At 38.5% G+C, this 20,757-nt stretch overlaps 1 long non-coding RNA gene across 1 annotated transcript in view; it reads left to right on the top strand.

The window, feature by feature from the left end:
• Positions 1-2,691: 2,691 nt before the first annotated feature.
• Positions 2,692-20,757, top strand: part of LOC119700906 — an 89,747-nt gene continuing 71,681 nt past the window's right edge. The window contains exon 1 of the long non-coding RNA XR_005256925.1: positions 2,692-2,990. This is a non-coding gene — a long non-coding RNA (uncharacterized LOC119700906). The remainder of the gene's footprint in view (positions 2,991-20,757) is intronic.

Below are 20,757 nucleotides of genomic sequence, written 5' to 3' on the forward strand. Positions count from 1 at the left end.
TCTGTGATTCATTCTATGATTCAACGTGAATTATACTAAAATCCTTTTCAGATATAATGACTCATTAAGAAAACTGATGTTGAAACTTAATCACTGTGAAACTTGGAAGAAGAAAATAGAGTAAGACTGCAGGATTGCAACTCTGAAAATGTATTTTATATTTCATGTACATAAACATTTTTCATAGGGTCTCAAATATGTCCTGAAAATGTTCATGACACCAAGATAAGTGTAATTTTGGGAAAGTAAGAAGCGTCCTTCAGCATTAATTAACACAACTTGTCATAAGCATATGAATAAACACTTCCAAAACACTTTTTGAGAGTGTCAAAAGTCTTCCCCTTTGTCACTGCTTATTGGAGATGCCAAAATATTATCATGACACTTGAACAGTCCTGCAGCCTGCTTGGCCACGCTGCTGATATATGAGAAATAACCTGGGGGGGATTTAGAAAGAGCAAAAGGACTGACTGGTGTTCCCATGCATTTATTTGATTTACTTTTAATAACTTAGCACATAAATCATTCAGACCCAGCTACTCAGATTTAATAGTGAGCTACAGTAGCAACTCTAAAGATTTTTTTTTTTTTACTAAGCAAGTGTTACTGAACACATATTCTGAGTTTACATTCTTTCTTCACTCAGGGATTGCTCACTTCAGAAATACTTTGAATTATGAATAGAAATTAGAGTACCTAGTACTATTTATTCTGCATAGTCATTCTTTAAAATGTGATTGTATTCCAAAGGGCAACCTGGTATAAATAAGGAAGATCTATGTTTTTGAGATTGTGATTAATTTTGCTTTAGATTTTAGAAGTAAAAGGGTTAAATCAGTTTTTACCACCTCTCAAAAAGGTCCATCTCCTTTTCCACTTCTCCCTTCCTCTTTCTCTCTTTGCCCTTTCCCTTTTCCCTTTCCCTTCCTCCTCTTGCTTAACCGTGTGGTTTTGGTTGCTTGGTTTATGTGGTGGATTGACCCTGAGCTGGACAACAAGTGCTGACCAAATGCGCTCTGTCACTCCCCTCCTCAGCAGGTCAGGGGAGAGAAAATATAAGGAAAAGCTCAGACTGAGGTGAAAGAGGGAAAATTTCCTTATTTAAGTAGAAAAATTGCAAGTAGCTGATTAGGAGGAACCCAAAATCTGATGTATTCCACACATTTGGGAAGAGCAGCTCTATGCTTTAGATAGAAGGTCTTTTGTTTTTGCACTGTATCAAACAGTATCACAGTCAAACCTGGAATTTGGGGACGTTTCCTTGATTTCCTGACTTACCTGTCAAAGAGAGAGGCAGTATAGCGAAGTAATACTGGGACTTGGTCCTATCTGAATATATACAAATTAAACTTACAGCAGGTTTTCTAATATCCCATAAGGACGCAGGGCAAGACTGTTTCCTAAAAGCCTTTCTTGCTTCCTGAAAGCATTACCATGCCTTGGAAAAATCCATTCAGTTGCATTTCTATCATCAAGCACAAACCAAGGCAGAGCTTCTAGATCCAGAGTCATGGAGCAGTCCTTCCTTGAATCCAGATTGCATCAGGATTAAAATTCTCCATTCCACATTTGTCTTGAAGAGAGCTGGCTGAAAGACTCCAAAGTGAAGCCAGAGAGTAAACTAAAAGCTATGTGGACAACCAGAAGGTCCAATACTCAACTGAGACTTCTGGTCCTCTTTTCCTAAGCAGTAAAGGTAAAGATAATGATTTGTTAAGCAGCAAAGGTATGCCTTTGATTCCTGTCCCAAGCTGCCAAGGAAAATGTGGATCCCTCTAAATATATACCTGACACTCCCTACAAAGGGAGACTCAAGTCTGGCTTTCTCCACTTGTGTTATTTTTAGCTAAGTGAAATTAGTCCATCTGTTTGTTTTACTAGGAATTTTTTAAGAAAAGCCTTTCTAAAAAAAAAAAGAAAAAAAAAAAGTGGTCTTTTCTCTTTTATTGTGAGCATACATTCACCCAGCCCATTTTTTTTCTTATTTAAAGCTAAAACTAATTACATACCTTTTCCATATAAAAAAGAAACATATGCATTTTATTATATTTTCATATGGTTGAGGCAGTCTTTCTTCACAAAATACTATGGGATGCAAAAAGAGAGCAGTGGATGCTCCTTAGAGCTGCAGCCATCTTTATGAACCCCTACTTATTAATTTCCTTTCCTTCTTTTCTCCAGGGAGCCTTGAAGGTGGCCAGGGTTATCACAGCAGACTGAAAACTGATTTGAAGCCTCAGAGGAGGTAATAATACTTTCTCATTCCTCCCTTGTTTAATCTTGACAAACTAGCTGTAGCTCTCTGCAGATTAGTAACATGCAATATGGCTTGGTAGGACAGACCAGGTTTCAATGTGTCCTTAAACTTCATTAAGGATTTCCCTTCCCATCTGATTAGAAAGATTTTTGTTTGGATCTGAGCTGCAGTAAAATCTGGGTTACTGGGGTAATGGACAATAAGAAACAATTAATTTAAAAATCTGTCAAGTGATGATAAGGATGTGGAATGGAGTTTAAGTCTGTAAGGATTTGGAGTATGCTGTTTTCTCTTTTTGTCTCTCGCTAAGGTAGAACACACTTTGCTCGTTCCAGTTTTGGAGACATTTTTACTCCCTAAATAACTAGCCATGCTTTCACTTGCCCACATTTTGTATTTTTTTAGCTGACTGTGTAAATCCTTTGGCTGCTCAGTGAGTTTTTGTGAGCATGAGCAGCAAACCTCCCTCCAAAAGTGAGTGGCCGATTTTATGAGTGTTGAATGGGTAACCAAAACAATAATGTTTCTCTTCCCCTTCACAAGAGGGAACAGAGGGTTTGCATTCAAGCCATTTTAATCATACCACTATCATACTGTGCCCTTTATCTAGAACTAAATATCAGCCAAAGTTTACTTGAAAATGATCCTGGGTTTTGCTCAAATAAGCTAATGAACCTTTGTGAACTTCCAAGACTGGGCTGAATTTCAACTTTGGAACAATACTTGAAGCCAGGTGAGTTTTACTGTAAATATTTCCACTGTGGTTCCAGCAACAATCTGAACTTGTTTAACTAGTTTAACTAAATGCTTTTGTAACAGTGAGGACTGGATGACAGACTTTTTGTTATGAAAAAACCTGAAAAGTAAGAGCAGTGATAATATGCTACTGATGAAACTATGTGCTGTATTTCTAAAAGTGCAGATTGAAATGTTAAATATAAATGTTCTTTTTCTTCATCTATACATATTCATATCTAGGTACCAATAAAAAAAAATATCCTCAAGTTAAGTTGCATACCTACAAAAATACTAAATGTGGTCTCTGTAGGTATCTAGATTTATAAAATCTAAGACAAAATGAATATTATTAGTTGCACCATTTCTAGTCTCTATAAACCCCCTTTTAAGGGGTTTGAACTTAAATATAACTCCTTACAGAAAGGAAAGAGAATAAATTGGGGGATTCAGTGCAAGAAGTATCACCTCAGAAGCAACAGCAAATTTTGCATACTTCTGATAAATAGACAAGTGCATAGAAATCTGTGTCCATCAATAAATCCCGCTCTGTCTCTGCCCTCCTACCCCAAAACATTACTTGGTTTCATAAGCAGATGGAGCTAGCAGGAAGATGCCTTCATACAGCAAAGCAATTGCTTCAAGATGGACCACAGTGCTTGATAAAAATAAATAATGAATAAATAACAGTATATGCTGGGCTCTTGACTAGCCTGAGACGTAGGGATTTATAGAGTGATCACCCACCATTTTTCTGAAAAGTATTTTTAGTTTGTTCCAAACAGTCAAAAATGCAGTAAAAACACATAGCCAGTTGCCTAATTTAAGGTCTGTGGGTATGGAAGCAAAGGAATGGAGCAGTACTGGGATAAGTACCCTCACACTGGTGCAAAACTGGTGTGACTTGATGAAGAAACAGGTAATTATTAGAGTAACATCCACTTGGAGCTCTTACTAGGTGGTGGTGTTGTGGTATTCCAAGGGTTAATGTTTTGTAAGCTTCTTTTAATTGCCGAGTAAAGATTGTGTAAAAGTTTTCCTTCTATAGCATTAATCTGTAGATTAATGTTTCCTGTGTTTTAATGACATGTTCCCCAGCTGCAGATGAGTGGTATAAAAAATGTTTAATTAGAGTCAGTCATAGCTGGCAAGCAGTGACCTTACCTTCAACCCAACATGCTGGATAAAGAACTTGCAGTCCTTTCTGTTCTCTTCTTGTCAGTTTCAAGCCTAAAAGGCATAAAGTGTATTATTTTGCATATTCTGCTGAATGTTGACCATAATAAGAGAACAGTAATATGTGTGTTTTCCAAGCAATTTTTTGTTATTTCCTGGTTGGAATTTACTGAGAGAGTTGTGTGTTTGTGGAAAGGGAGACAGAGACACAGAGGGCTGAAAGTTCAGCAGATTTTTCTGAGTTTTGGACTGCAGCTTCTGTTTTGTTGCCTGTACCTAAAAGCAAAGCATTAGCTAGTCTAGCCTGATTTTAATGTAACCACTGCACTTAAGGCTTCCACTCACCACTAACTATTCCCTGAGGTGTTTATTAGTTCAGGCATGTGTTCCATAAATTACGCAGAGGGCATGATACTGTTTCAGTTTATCATCTAGATATGTCTGTGTTTTTAATCTCTCTTGGACGATGGAAACAGGGGCTTTACTTCTTTTACCATGCACTCTCCTGTTTCCTAGTAAAAAATAAGCTTTCCTAGGAAAGCTTCTCGTGCTGCAGCACAGAAAGGAAGAAAATCTGTCTGCCATTATATGCTGATACAATTAAATACATGAGCTGGCTTGCATTGACATGGCTTGGCTGCAAGTCAAGAAGGTACCCATAAAAAAACCCTAAAATCTGTGTGTGCATGCATTCATGTGTGCCTGTGTACAAAAATAAAACTGGGACATGCCAATTATTTTTCTCCGGGTTTTAAAATGGACTCCACACTCTCATCACTGCTAAAATAAAACAAAATAATGCAAGTGTTTCTTTCGATCCGTCTTGCAGCCTTTATCAGCTTGGTAAACATGCACTGGGAAACCAAAGAGACACTATTGGTGTTCTTTAGCAGAAAGAGCGAACCAAAACCAGACTTTCTGAGAGTTTATGAGAGCATGTAAAAAGATCATTTCCTGCCAAAGTCCCTAGCTATAACTGGAAGATCAAAATGTCCTGATTGGGAAATTGTGTTAGTCACAAAATATGATATACACGTTGCATTTTGGAGCTATCATCTACTTAACACTTACTGTTGCTGGACTGGGAAAAAACAGCACATATGTTGCTACCTTATTGAGTGTAACAGTAATAATGAAAAGGGCAGAGGAGGTGGAGGGGAGAAGAAAGTTACTGCTGGAAGTAGCCAGGAATTGTGCTGAGAGGACAATGCTGGAGTGTGAGTGAAATTCCCTCCAGTTACCTCTGGATCAACTCAGCCCCACTACCTATGAACTTCTGGCTCACGGACAGAAAAACAAGCCATGCACCATTCTGCTTATGCAGAGTAAAACCAGCTCAGCCTGCCAGCACACGCTGTCTTACTCTACTGCCCTGGTACCTCTGATGCTTTTATTTTCCAGTTGCTAAACTTGGAAACAGGGTCTGCTGCAGCTCCTGAGTTATTTGCCAGCCTGTCAGAGCTGTCCTGCAGATGCTGAAGGTGCAGTTATGTATTTCAGTGCATGCATGATTAACCCAGGTATAATATCAGCTCCTCAGCACACATGGAAACGCTAAGTGTGTAATAATGAGTAGGACAGGTTGAAAGTTATTTATCAAAGCTGTTTTTAAATGTAAAACTGGTTCATTTCATGTTTTACTTGGAAATTCAATTATCTATGGAAAGAAACCCAAAAGGTGCCCCAATGAAAAATCTGTCTGGGAGTGTGACTATGATGACTAGTGAAAACTACATTGGGTTTTTTATGCGCCCCTGTTCCCCTGTGGGCTAGGGTTCAGACAGCTCTCATGAAGCACCAGGTTCAACAAGAGAAGGGATTGTAAAGCATCAAAAAAAGAAGTTGCTTGATCAAGAGCCCTAATCAAGAGATGATAATACAGTGACAAAAGGCATTTTTACCATGATTGTGCTAATATTGTCTCAATCATTTTTTTTAAACAAATGTCATACTTTTAATGCAATTTTTAATTAAATCAAAAGTTTGTCTAAGAAACATGGATTAAACCATCTGACATTTATAAAAAAATCCTGACTTAATAATAATCAACAAAGCAGAGCTTAATTTGTGTTAGAATTTTAACTGGAAATACTGTTATTTCTGCTCTGATGCATTTAAATGTGATGGACTCTTACTGTGAGGAAGACAAACTAGAGGGAGTAAGGGAGCTGCTACAATAAATCATCCCCATCCTTGTCCTTGCAGCTGCTGGTGTTTGGTGGTAGTCCACAAAGAAATGTGTAATACTAAGGAAGCTACATTGAGTGTGATGCTGATAAAAGCCAAGCATTTTTAACATTACCTTCAAATCTATTTTTTTTTTTATGTTCGTGCATCCTGCAATAACTTTTTATTATCAGGTTTTGTCTCCACATCTTCCTGTGGCACTAAGTTCTACAGCTACATCTTGATGGTAGAAACAGATTTCAGTTTGTTTTTGCTTTTTTATTTTCTTATTTTAGTTCCTGTCTTGAGTTGATCACACTTGTATTGCTGCTGATCTCATCCATCAGTGATTTGTGTGACAAGGTCTCAGGGGTCCTGTCCACCTTAGATGCCATTTCCTATATCTTTCTATGCATGTATTTGCAAGTAGGGTGGTAAAATCCTCCCTTCTTTCTGAAGGGAAGAGAGGGACTTGGCATTTAAAGGGCAGCTTAAAAGATTGCCAGCCCTACAGCAAGATGTGGCTGGCTGGCAAAGGCTGTGACAGCCTTCCTCAGCCAGCCCACCTTGTTCTGCTTTCAGACTGGGTTCACTTCCCATTTTGCTCGGAAGAGAGAAATGTGCTAAACTACAGGAGTCTTGAAAATCATTTTGTCAGAGATTCGTGCATGCAGGCTGCTCTCTCTGCTTGTAATATTGAGAGGACAATAGAAGTGCTGACATTGTAGAACCAGAGACTCATTTAAGTTGGAAAAGACCTTTAAGACCATCAAGTGCAACTGTTGTTATCTGCTTTACTGTTTTAACTGTTTAACCACTTTATCCTTGTGTAATCTCAGTCTTATATTTAAGGAAGGCCGCAGCATGAAGGAGCAGAACACAGGCTACAAAAGATTTGTTTCAACATAAACAACATCTTGAGAAATGTTCTTTGTAATCGATTGGTCACTCACAGTCACTCCAAGTGCATTTCTAAGTAGAGTTTATCTTCTTTATTCGGTAATGTACGTTTTTATGTCTTGTTCCCATTAATCCAACTGAGATGCCCATTAATCTGGTGTTCTTATTATCACCATACTTTGAAACAGACCAGATTTCCACCAGAAATCATGACATATATGCAAGTCTTCTCTCACTTAGGAACAGAAAAAACCCCAAACACTTTGGTGTCTACAGGCTAATTGTGTGTTCAATAAAACCTTGTGTAGTTGAGACAAGCGAAAAATATTTTCATCAATCCATTTAAAAGATAGTGGCTTTTTTATTCAATGTCCTTTTGATTCAAACCTATGACTTAATGCCTTTCTTGACGTTTTAGCACTGAGGAAGACAGTATATTTCTGTGAGAACTAAGGAGTGGCTGCAGACTATTTCAGATCATTTGGTTTCATCACTGAAACATCCACTTCTGCTTTCAGCAGGGGAAGAGAGGAGAATAACCTACTTAGGACAGTGTTTTTCTCCTCCTATGGCATTTCTTCATCATAGAAGGTACAGATTATGAGTGCTGTTTTTGGAGCTCTGTGAAGACACTACACATAATGGTCTGTGCTTCCCAGTTATCCTCCAGGACCCATACTGCTCCCTCTCTGCCAGCCCCCGTGGGACCCCAAGGTCAAGGTGGCTGTGCTGATGGCATTGCCACAGAGCACCTGTGCATTTCCTCTTGAGAGTAATGCTGCTCCCCAGGTTCTGGTCTGGATTTGCTCAAATTGAGCAAATGGAGTCTTGGGTGCTGGGTTTGCTCAAATTGTCTGCCAGAGTTGCAGGCCATAGAATCATTTGGCTGGGAAGGGACCTTAAATATCATCTTGTCCAACCTCCCTGCCATGGCCAGGGATAATTTTCCACTAGGTCAGGTTGTTTAAATCCCCATCTAGTCTGGTCTGGAATTTTTCCAGGGATGGCGCATCCACAACTTCTTTTGACAACCTGTTCCAGCATCTCACCACTCTCACAGTAAAGAATTTCTTACTGATATCTAACCTAAGTCTACCCTCTTTCAGCTTGAAGCCATTCCCTGTTGTCCTGTCAATCCTGGCCCCTGTAAATAGGGTCTTTCCATCTCTCTTGTAGGCTCCCTGGTCCTGGAAGGCTCTGATTAGGTTACCCTGAAGCCTTCACTTTTCCAGACTGAACAACCCCAATTCTCCCAGCCTTTCCTCACAGGAGAGGTGCTCCATCCCCCTAATTATCTTGGTGGTCTCCTCTGGACTTGCTCCAGCAGGTCAGCAGAGATGGGGTGTAGGCACACGGTTTGTGGTAATTGGAAGTGGCTAATGGGCTGCAGCTGTGAGCAGCAGGTGAGCAGCATTGACAGCAATGAGCCATGGAGTGCCCAGGGGCACTGACCAACCACCAAAGGGAGCAGAGGGCACACAGGTGCAGGGCATCAACATGAGGGGATAAAAGGCTGGGCTGAAGGACAAGAAGGGCAGATGCTTGAAGCTATCCGGAATGTTGTGTTGCTACTCTGTGTGGGTTGAAACCTGGAATTCTATGGTGATGCTCTGTGTGTTGTGGCTGTCTCAACTGCGATGTGTGCTGCGGGGTTTGCTGTGAGTAATTTTGTAAGAACTTTGTAATGATTTAATTAGAGCAAGGATTTTTTTTAAAAGCTGCAAAACATGTGACTAAATGCAGTGCAGAGTCTTCACACCTCTGAGTGGGAAATGGTTTTCCATGTCACACAAAAATGCTGCTGGCTGACAAAAGAAGTCTAATTCTCCACACAACCTGACATAAATTTGCAAGATGGCTTTTTGGAAGAGGAAGAGTGGCCACATTTCAGCAGGATGTTGCTGATATCGCAATAACGTTGGGGTCTGACAGTTGTGGCATTTCTGGTAGAGTCTGTATTTAGAATCTAGGGCCTTCAATATTGAGGTATTGTAGAGAGAAAAATGTTGTGATTCTTTGAAAAATAGCCAGTATTTTCTGGAAATATTTTATTCCTTTATATTTTGAAATGTCGAAAGTAATTTTGAAAATATATTGTGGTAGTCAATATTTTGGTGAGGCTTTTTCCAAATGACTGTGCGTTTCATTATTTTAAAATTGAGGGAGTTTTCAATTCGAAACAATTCCTAAATTTATTGAAACTTGGTTTTTTTATTTGCTTACTTCTTTGTTCACTATGTAACATGCTGACAGTTAACACTTGGCACTGCCAGGTGTCTCCGCTGGTATGATTATAGCTTTGGTGCACTTACCATGTAGAGAGAGAGTTACAAAGACACATTCAGAGTGTTCCTATTCAAAATGTCTTCCAGGCAATATGTTTTTCAGGTGATAATTCCAAAAGAAAATATGCCATCATACTAGAAAGGCATGAAAATAGTGTTATTGTCTATCAACAAAGAATGTGTTCAATCCAGATGCTTTAACTAGAGGAAGGTCTTTTCAAAGAGAAAGTGTTTGAGATGGAGCTGTTTCTTTTTGAGGGAAACTTCTCATTTTCCATTAGGTGATTGGAAACTAATGGCTATTATCATTATTTCTTTTATTTTATTCCCCAGCCATGACTGGGAGTCAGGAACCACACCTGCAGCAATGTGAGTGCTGAAATGTGTGTGTGCAAGTGATGTTTATGGCCAAAGCTTCCTTCACTAGAGCCCTTCAGCCTAAGAACTAGCCAGTCTGGTTGGCTGACAGATTGGACATCATCAAAACTATTAAAGTTCCTCTTCAGCCAGCCAAGTGAATGTGTATTCCCACTTCATCCACACCCCAAATTTCCCTGTCTCTTTCCCGGACATCAGAAACTGGTCTGTCAGCAGCACAGACCAGCCACATCTGCACATAACAACGATTCAGATTAATAATAAAACACACCTCAGCTGAGGTTTTCTTCCCTAGTATAGGATTTTCTAGCACAGTGTTTCTCTTTAGCAGCTCATTTGACACTGGTCGCCTGACCCCTGCTACCATAATAGCTGTTAATGGAAACTTCACCTCATGCAATGATAAGATGGATTTTTGGCAGCTGTGAGAGATTATGAAGAGTAAGAACAATCTTAGCTGGAATCAGAAGAAAAGAAAGCATCTGTACCTTGAGGAACACTCAGCTGGTTTTCATTACACACCAAGCCTATATTTATTACAAAGACTAGCCAAGAGACAGAAAATGATCGGTCTCTGCACTCGGGGCAGGAGACAGTGTCAGCTTGATAAATTCTTCCTTTCTTCTCGCTTGTGTGACTACAAGTGACCAGAGCTGTTCAAAACTACTGGCTTTCTGTCTCACAGGCCATCTTCTGAGGCTGCTCTTCAGAGTGTTCTTTCGGTTTTACCCCCTCATCTCCAGCTGAGATGTTTTTTTTTTTTCCTTCTAAAATGGAAAGCAAAGGAGGTGAGGAAAAACAAGGAGGGAAAAGTTACTTCTTTCTTTATACAGGAATTTTACTACATCAGACATCAAATAAACTAATAATTCCTTTAAGGTCTTTGTCACTAGAAACCTCGTTTCCTAAGCATGAGTATATAGTGAGAAACATCTCAGGCCACAGAAATCAATTAAAATTCAGAATTTGAAAGCTCAGTCATTAAAAGTGAAAAGCAGAAAACCTCTGTTGTAGAGAGCATTTGGTAAAAAAAGAAGGAAAAATGTCAGTGAATATAAGAAAAAAAGATATTTATTTTTCTGTCTTCTATCCAAGCCTGGAAAACACCAGATTGAGCTGAGCTGTCACTAAAGATTAGGAGACAACAGCTACCAACCACAAAACATTTGGATGTGTCACTAAAGGCACTGTAAAAGGAGCCAAGTGAGTAGAGTAAACAGAATGCTGTGGCAGAAAACTTTCATTTAGTTATAACTGGGTAAACATGGGGCTTAATTCTGTAAACAAGTGTGGAGTTTTGCCACAGACCCTTTACATCTGAAGTGAGAAGTAAGTTATACAAGGCAGAGGGGAAGGCCTTTCAGAATCCTTTTTTTTTTTCCCTGCTGAAATTAATTTGTAAATTATAAGGGTGGGAGACAGGAGTTGCCTTTTTTGCTCTTCCAAGAAGGATGAGAGTTAGAGGCTTCCACTACTTGTTTGATCTGTTGCAGCTGCTCCTGGAGAAGCTTGTTCCCTTGAGATGGTAGGAGATGCAGTAGTATTTTCTACATTCTTCTGCCAAAACCTGGAAAGAAAGCGCAGCACACAACATGCCCACCACCATCACAACCTTCTCCCTTTTTTTTTTTTTTTCTTTTTTGTTTTACTGTCTGCTGAAGTTTTTGCACAAGGACTCTCTAATACAATGAAATCTAGGTTGTGTAGAAATCAATACTGCTATCGTTGCCAGAGGTGGAGAAATTCAATTCAGAACTTCAGGGATGATTTAAAACCAGCCTGTTCTTTAAGTGCCAGATGATGGTGTTTTAGATATGGGACTTCATCCACAGCTTATGTATAAGGTAGATGTAAACTGGTGGCAGACAGGGACAGAATTTTCCCTTGTACAGCTGCAATTGAGTTTCTCTCTAGGCATATTTATGTATAGGAAATATTAACTCCTGAGATGAATTAATTCTACATGTCTTCTACCTGCTAAATGTCATGACCAGCTACCAAAGTTGAGAAATTTAGCCTTCTGATCATATACAAGAATTTAAACCTGAAAACTTCAGTTGATTAATGGTTACATGCTAAAAACATTGCAAATCACCAAACCTGATTTTAATGTACTGTTTTAGTCATGCTTCACAAGACATATTTTTGTAACATGAGCATTGAATGAAGTAAAAGGTGACTTGAAATATAATCAAGGTTATAGAATTGGAAAGGACTTTAAAAGTCACCTAGTTCCAAAAGCCCCCTGCCCTGGGCAGGGATGCCACTCACTAGGTCAGGTTACTGATCCAACCTGGCTTTGAACACTTCCAGAGAGTCTCCATATTCTCTGGACAAATTGACACTTTTCAAACCAGTGACAATATCTTTCATGTTTTCACGAGAAGTGGTTGCTAGAAACAATAACAATTTAGACACATATCAGCAAAAACACTCAATTCCTTTTAGGATATCTTACTCAATCTTACCCACCTATGTGGATCTGGACCCTTGTTTGTTGAGGTTTTCTGCTGACAACCTAGAAGGATTTTCCAGGCAGAGATATAAGGAGGAAGTTACATCTACTGGAACTGGAGCTACTTCAGAGAAGTAGCTGTGCAAGAGATGACTGCTGGCACTGCGCTTGAAATTGCTAAAAAGAAGGAAATTCTTTACAGACTTCAAAGATTTGTGTTTATTTAAAATGGGACTCCATTTTGCTCTTTTGCGCCCTTCTAAATTGCGGTTGGAATTTGAAGGGAGTACTTTTTGTTGTTTGGTCTGCAAAAGCAGTCAGTGTATTTTTAGAATACAAGATAAAAAGTTTTACTGGGGTTTTTAAAGAAGTATCTCCCACTGGATCAGGTGAGGAGGAAAAGTGTTGCCCTGCAATTAGTCTGAAATAATTTAGGGAACAGTAATTACTCTGTTGATAAAATGTGTGTCAAAGAATCTCTCCATTATAAAAATTCTACTGGAAATATTCAACAGTTATTTGCATGTCACAGTGTAAAGAATGGTGTAGTGTGATGTTATAGCATAAGAAAAAAGTCACCCAGGAAATCCTGAAATGTTTGTGTGTAAATGAGTTTTAAGAACTATATTTGATTCATAAGGATGGATTTTATCCCACGCATAGAGACCCAAAGTACTGCTTTAATTGGCGGTGCATTTCCCATGTTTTTATCCACCTAAATAGCTGCTTTATATAAGGTATTTATCAAATCTTACTTTTTACTCAAAGGCAAGAGACAGGCACATTGGAGGGACTGCACGGTCTTCATTCAGAAACCACTTTTCAAAGGGATGAACAGCCATTGGAGGTTCCTCTTCCAGTCTTGCATTCCCCTCAGCCTTTCCCAGAAACATCTAGACCTAGAAGCACTCAAAGATAAGCCCATCCTCAAACACAGAGGCAGTGAGGCTCAATTCTAACCTTTCTTGTGTGCAAGAGAATGAATGGAGCAAAATGAAAGAAACCCCACCCATCCATTTGCATGATGAATTCTTTGTCTCTGGACAAATTGCTTAAGAAGCTTTTATACACACCCAAGAATCTCTTGTGGCCTATGGGTTTAATTTTTGGTCTGACTTGAATAGCCAGCGTGTGAGACCAGACATAACGAAAGCTTTGGAGTGGTCCAATATTTGTTATTTTTGGCTGCTAGTGATGAAAATTTCTCTGAGCAGGTGTGTGTCATGATATGGCAATCCATGTGTCAGTGTCTCGAACAGAATCTAGGAACAAGACCAAACTCCTCTGTACCACAATTATTCCAGCATATATTGGTTTTTATTTTTAGTTTCAAATGCAGCTGCAAGTTTTTGTCCCAGCTAAGATCTGGCGAAAGCAAGAGATATTAAATTTAAAAAAACAACAGGATACTTTCCAAGGAGCAGAAGCAGAATCTCATTTGGATTATACAAATGAGACAATCCACTAAATGAAAGCAGGAGAAGTTTAAAATCCAACTTTCCATTTCGGAAGAGCAGTGTAAAAGTAGCTTTGGAAATTACTATAAACAGCTTTTGGAAAGGGGTGGTGGTGAGGGGGAGAGGACTGTCATTTGGCATGGGCAATCCTATTAATAAGAGAATTTCTAAAGTCTTTCTAAATTTTCCTGTTCCTGTCTTCTTTCTTGTTTTATTATATTTCATACTTGGGCAATAGAACTTGCAAGAAAAGTATAATTTTTCTCGAGCTTGAAGCTTTTCTTTTGCTACAGCTGAAGCTTATCAGTGGAAGGGAAAGATGTAGAGAAAGGTGAGAAGCTGTGACAGTCGGGATAAATGGGGTCTCCATAATTCCTTCTGTGTTCCATGAACACGATGGGTAAGAAACCTCTGTGTTACAGCAGTGAAGAAGCAGGGACAGCAGCCCTGACATTACTTGTGGGGTTATGCTCAAGCCCTGTGCTACACAAACGCAGGAATTTGTACTAACGTGTCTAGATCATCCTCCTTAGATATCTAATCTATAGTAAATATTTGTAGCTGCAATTTAAAGTTTACATTCTTTGAATATACAGCATGCTGCGTACTGTAAATATTAGATGCTAAGAGAAGAGCTTTGTAAACCTTGTAATATCACTTTGTATTTGAAGCCTTCTCAACTAGAAACAAGCACAGATCACCTTATGTATAATTTCCAAGATTTCTTAAATGTGTTCTTTGTACTCAGGTTTTTAATGCAAGTGTTTGATGTAACATAGGCCCATTGTTTAATGCTAAATAACATAAACCACCATTCACTTTGTGAAAGAGTTACATTCTAAACCAGCTGTTCAGCAGTTATGTGAATTTTAGCTGAATTTATAAAGTGGTGAGGGTTTTTTATTTTTCTGATCTATGTGGTGAGTCAAAGGGGAACAAATTATTTGAAGAACTGGTTATCAACCAGCACTGACTTTGATAAGCATGGGATTGTAAGGATAAAACCCCTACAACCATATTTTTTTTTTCTAAGAATGCCTCTGTATTGCAACAGAAAGTATATACAGAATGCAAGTAAACCAAACCTAGATTAGATTACTAGTTTAGTAATCTTCCCTAATAAAAATACAGGATTGGAAGAAGACTTAAGACAGACTACAATGACAAGTGCTAGAAACATGAGGGCATGAATTAATGATGCAGAATCAGCTGCTCACAGATAATAAATATCTAGTTTAGGAAAGAGAAAGCCACACAGACTTCTGATAACTAATGCCTATTGTAATACCCACCAAAATGTCCATCTGGCAGGGCTGTCTAAAGGCAAAGTAAGAATTGAGCTAAATCTGGAGTAAAATTTAAATGTGCCAAGTAAAAGAACAAGATCTTTTTATGAGTCTTGAAATGCTTTCACAATTTAAGTGATGGAGAACGTGTTGGGGAGAGAGGAGCCACAGAGAAGGCAGAGTGTCAGATGTGTGTGTAGACATGGCTCCCTGATGCTTCAGCAGATCTGCTTTCATTCATACCAGCTGAAAATTTGACCCCTGGCACTTCCAGGCTTCCTTGTGGAGCATTATTTGATTAGAAAACAGAATTAATGACTGTGAAGTGTTTGAAGAGAATGAGGGAAAAATTGTATTGCTAATAAATCTTGTGCATAATGCAGGGTTAGAGCAGCCCTGTTGTGACAGTGCTGCACATCAAGGATGATTCCCCCAGCCTCAGTGGAACTGAGTTACCTCAGGGTAAAAGAAAAAAGAAATACTGATACATTATGGATTTGAATTTTATTCAGCTATGTAAACAACACTAGTCCACTGGGCCATGCTATATTCATCCTTTTGGTTTCTATTTCCTTTCTTCTTAAATAGAATAAGAAAATCATTCTCCAAGTTGAGTAATTAGTTGCTTTGTGGAAGGCAGAAATTCTTTACTGTTGTCTCCATCACATTGTTGTTGTCAAAAAGGTTTCTGAGGATTTAAAACTTGTAAGCAGCTTTCAAAAATAAGTACAAATAGTGATTGAGAAGAGTGACAACCAAGTGAAAATTTGAAATACTGTCTTTGACCTTACAATGATTATTAAGATACATGCAAGATGGAGAAAAAATATCTTCCATTTTAACAACCAAATAAACCTAACATACTGAGAAAGATAATCTGAGACTTTATTTGCACTTGGTCTTCCAAAAAAGGACTTGTACAGTATTATTTCCAGTATAAGTCTCTACTCCAATTTCTGTGCTTTGATGACCTGCTGGAGAGAGCACTTCAGAGAAGGTGCTACATGTGTGTGGCTCTGAATACAGTCTTTTCCTTTAAAAGGCTAGTATAGATTTAACTGGAAAATGAAGCTCTGTTTTGTCTACTTTGGGGACATAATAGCATAATTACCTGAGCCTTGCAGCTGGCAGACTTTTCCCATGCAAATCTGGAGAACTCTTAAAGGGTTTAATGAAGATTTTGTGCTCTGATCAATTATCTGCAGGAAATAGCCACGCTGTAATTGGCAGCCTAAAAGGGAGTCAATTAGCACGATCTTTGTGGGACAGCAACCCTCCTTGGTGGGCAAAGCTAAGGCAACAGCAAGTTTTCTTTGGAAAGCACCATTACAGATCTGATTTAGCCTTGCACTGCTTTTATCATGAGGAAAAAAAAAAAAAAATAGGTACACCAAAGAAAAAGAACAAATTACCCATAGCCTCATTCCTAGCCTGAAAAATGCCTAATGGTTCCATGGTGTGAGGAGCAGACAGACCTATCCCACGGCAGAGCACAGAGAGGGCTGGATGTGACAGTGATAGGGATTACAAAAACTAAGAGCAAAAAGTGAGAGATGCGGTAGATTTTAATTTCATTGTAGTTTATTGGCTGCTGGGGTATCTCCCATGCAATTCTTCACTGAATGTAGTGTTTTACAAGGAGGTTTGATTTGTCTCTGTAGTAAAAGCCACTGTTTAAAAGCTTCAGTAATCTTTGACCACTGCAGAGCTTTGGATGATTGCTTGTTGCGTATGTGATGAAATGAAACAGAAAAGAAAAATAGTGCCAAAATGTGGCCTGTGTTCAGCTCAAACAAGTTATATTGAGAAATAAATAGGATTTAGTGTTAAAAGGCTGTTGTGGGTTTAATTTTCAGATTTCATGAGGGGTAAGTATTTGTACAAGTCTTTTGTTTCTGTAGTGAAGTATCAAATTGGCAGTTTTCCAGGCTGCTCTCCATAGCACACAAAATTGATTGTGCTGCTAAAGCACTCTAATTTGTAGAAAAGAGGAGCAATAAAAAGTCCACCTAAAAGTTGAAATGGGGGTGGGTGGTGGGAAGATACTTGTAATATAAATAAAATAACAAGCACTTTTTTTTTATTTCCTCTTCATTTTAGATGATGAAAAGATGCCCATTTTCTAGAATCCATCAGGAAATGTTGAATTACTGTATTTGTATTTACTTTGGAGAAGTAAAGCCAAAAGAAAGGAGATTAAATAAAAACTATAACACTGATCTTCAAAAGTAAATAGATAAAGAATCATCTAAAGAGTCTGGATAGCTGCTGGTTGTTATGTTAAAATCATAATTAGGTTAAATTAATGCAACAACATCAAATAGAAAGAAGTTTAATCATTATACCATAAACAAATTTTAAAAAATATCACAAAGCCACATGTAAGGAGATATCCCAGGGGCTTTGTAAGAGAGCTGTCCTTGTGGGCAGCACTGTGTAAAAGCACATGTAGTACAGTAAATAAAAAACATTTTTGCCTATGATGTGAAATGCAGTTCTGACACATTCTGGGCAGCTCTGATGTGAGGTTTCTTTGAAAGAAATGTTTGCTGTTTTGAAAAGTAGCTTGGATCTTACTGGATGGCTGAGAATACCTTATTTATTTCTCTCCCAGATGAATAACAGAGTTAGCATCTGAAGAGAAAGCAAAGGTGGCTAAGTATTTATAAGCCCCACTGCAAATATTCTCCAGGCAAAGCAATTGGCTTTGCTAAATTTTGGAGAGAATTTTTTAAGGGGTTTCTTTAGAAAGTAGATTTAAGTGTTTTTTTCTTTTAATTGGTTTGTGAAATCTTTTTTTGGAGAAAAGTGAAAAAAAAAGTTTATTTAATAGGTATTTACTAGTATAAAAATGAATAATAAGAAATAGTAAGATTTCTCGTTGTTTTAAAAGAGATGATAAACTTAGAAAGTTTTGGGTTTTGGGTTGAAGCTTAGCTTATTTAGTTTGTTATTACTCTGTTTGGCTTTGGAAATGTGGCCCAGGCCTGGCTTGGTGGGTTACAGCCACAAGTTGTTGGTCTTCATTTGAGTGCTCAGTCTAGAGGAGGTTTAAATAGATTTAAAGAAAAAGGGAAAAATATAGTCTAGGGACATTTTTGCTTTAGTTAACTAAAAATGAATTAAAAGTAAAGAAGAGTTCTGTCTTCTTGTCTGTTTGTACAGAACATAGTTTATGAGTGGGAATGTGGAAGAGTGAGTGTAGACTTTGAAAACAAATGTTGTGCTTCTTCTTCTCCCCCTTCTCTTTCAGTACCAATCCTAAAGGTGTGAAACTTATTTCTGGGCTAAGCAGACAAATGGGGACATGAGCATCATAAAGTGCCCCAGTGCAGTAATTCCAAGCTTCCTGTGCCAAAGGAACCTAGCAGCCCTGTACAGAGGTGCTTGGTGTGCGGGGTCTCATGGCAGGGAGAGCTCTCAGTGCAGGGATCAGCAGAGTGAGCTCTAGGGACAGCACAGCCAGACCTGAGGGCTGTGTCACTCCATCACATTGGTGGGATGCTCCAGAATTAGGCACAGATCCCTGTGGTTTCTCCTTTGGATCATGTGAAAATATTTCTGTTCTCCTTACACAGACCCTGAACCTTCTCCTTCAGGCTCAGGCACCTAGAACTCTGTCAAAAGTTAGAATTCTGTCAAATGTGCTTTTAGGTATTGATTTAACTTTTAAAGAGTGGAATCCCTGCTGGTGCCCTTGTTTTTGTTTGAGCAGAGCAGGGAATGCATCTGTGTGTACGTGCATCCAATGGGGATCATAGCTCTGTATCTTGGTGGTTGTGGAATCCTGTTTGGGAAAGTTATGTCCCTGCTCTACTGAAGCCTGTTTCTGGGTTTATCTGGTTTTAGACAAGGTACAAAATAGTCTTTGAGCTGATATCCCCCATCCCAGCTGTATTCCTTCCTTTTCTTGGTGATTTGCTGCATTAGGATAAATCCTGAACAAGAGTACTCAGAGATAGATAGCCCTTGGCATCCTTCTCCTTCATCCTTTCGCTCTCTCCTTTCCATCCTGAGCTTCCAATTGCACTGAAGATGTGGAGCATCCACCTCCCCAGGCCCTGGCATTGTACCTCTGGTGTGGCAGCATCAACAAGAAATTTTACTTGTGGACACTTGAATCTTGTTACACCATGAAAAATATCTTTTGGGTGGATACAGATCAACCCAAAGAGCTTGAGCAAATGTCAAGCTTATTTTGGTGCTTTCTGGTCAAATGTGGCTGGGAGAGGAGAATTTAGACATTTTCAGTGCTAGATGGCAGCCAAAGCAGTTTTGGGTTGTTGTTGATCTCAGTGTTTACATGCAGGTGGCCCAATTTTGCTTTAATGACTTGATTATTTTGCTGAGCATAACTGTAAATAATTCTGTCCATCTTCCCATAAAAAGAGTGACAGAAGCAGGAAATTGTTATCTCTGGGCTATAATTAAAGACAATTGAACAGCAGATGAGCAATCCCTTTTGAAAATCCTTCTTTTAGAATTCTTTTAGAAGGTTATTTTAGATAGAAGCTCACTTCCAATTTGGATTGCAAGGATGAAAATATTGTTTTAAAAAAATCTATTGGAAAACAAAGATGTAGTTGCCCAAAATTCTTAAAAAATTTTGGACATTTGGGGGGAAAATTGAATATTTCCTTTTGTCATATGTTTTTCTACTTCTTTCTATGTTCTTACTGAAAAGCAAGATGTGGGAAAATGACTCCATTCCTCTTAAGCTCAGAAGATTCCCTTTCAAAATTTCTAAAATAACTTAAAACCAAAGGCCTATATGATTTTAATTTTCCTTAACAGATTTTTTTTTCTGTGAGGGGAAAAAAAAAACCCACGGAAAACCTGACTTGAAAGTTTTGTATAACTATCCTATGTAATGTGAGACGTGGTCTTGGCCCAAAACAGATAATTGAAAGTGACTGTTCCATCTATCACTGAATTATTCTGTTAAAAGATGCTACATCCTAAAGCAAGAGGTAAGCATTTGCATCCTACAGAAGTCTTGGAACTCTAGGAATTTTAAATGGGTGGGCTTTTTTTTTTTTTTTTTTTTTTGGTCAAAGCAAGGTGAAACCTCCTGTGCACTCCTCTGTCCTACAGTATTTTGTCTGGAAGTGCCAAAGGCTGAAAGAGGAAAATGCCATTTGCTTGGTAACCATTGCCACCAGAGAGGAGTCCATTGGCTAAGGGAATAAAAAAACAATTACAAGAGAGGCAATAATGTTTTGTGTTCTGTCAGCCCAAGGTTGGGTCTGTAGTAATTCATTAATAGTCTGTTAATTGATTAGCTGAAAAGAATTACTGACAACATATTGGGAGCTGGGACCCACACAGTGAGTGACTTCCATGTCAAAGTCTAAAAGTCTAACCAGATTTGTCTCCTCATGCAGTGCTAAGTCAATCTTCAGTAGCTGAAATGTTTACAAATCTCTTCCTAAATTTAGTTCACTGATTCAGTGGCCAAAGCCAGACTTATTTTTCTAATCTATTCCCACCCCTTACTTTTATAAAGCATAGTATACCTTGCAGAAAAATATACTGGAAAATATTCTAATGCACTTAGACTCATTTCATGAGTTCTAAAGCTTAATCATACATGGAGTCATATCCTACAGCTGTGGTATAACTGGTGCTGCATCAAATAAGGATGAGCTAAATCAAAATGTAG

The sequence above is a fragment of the Motacilla alba genome, chromosome 4 (genome assembly GCF_015832195.1).
Source record: "Motacilla alba alba isolate MOTALB_02 chromosome 4, Motacilla_alba_V1.0_pri, whole genome shotgun sequence".
NCBI lineage: Eukaryota > Metazoa > Chordata > Aves > Passeriformes > Motacillidae > Motacilla > Motacilla alba.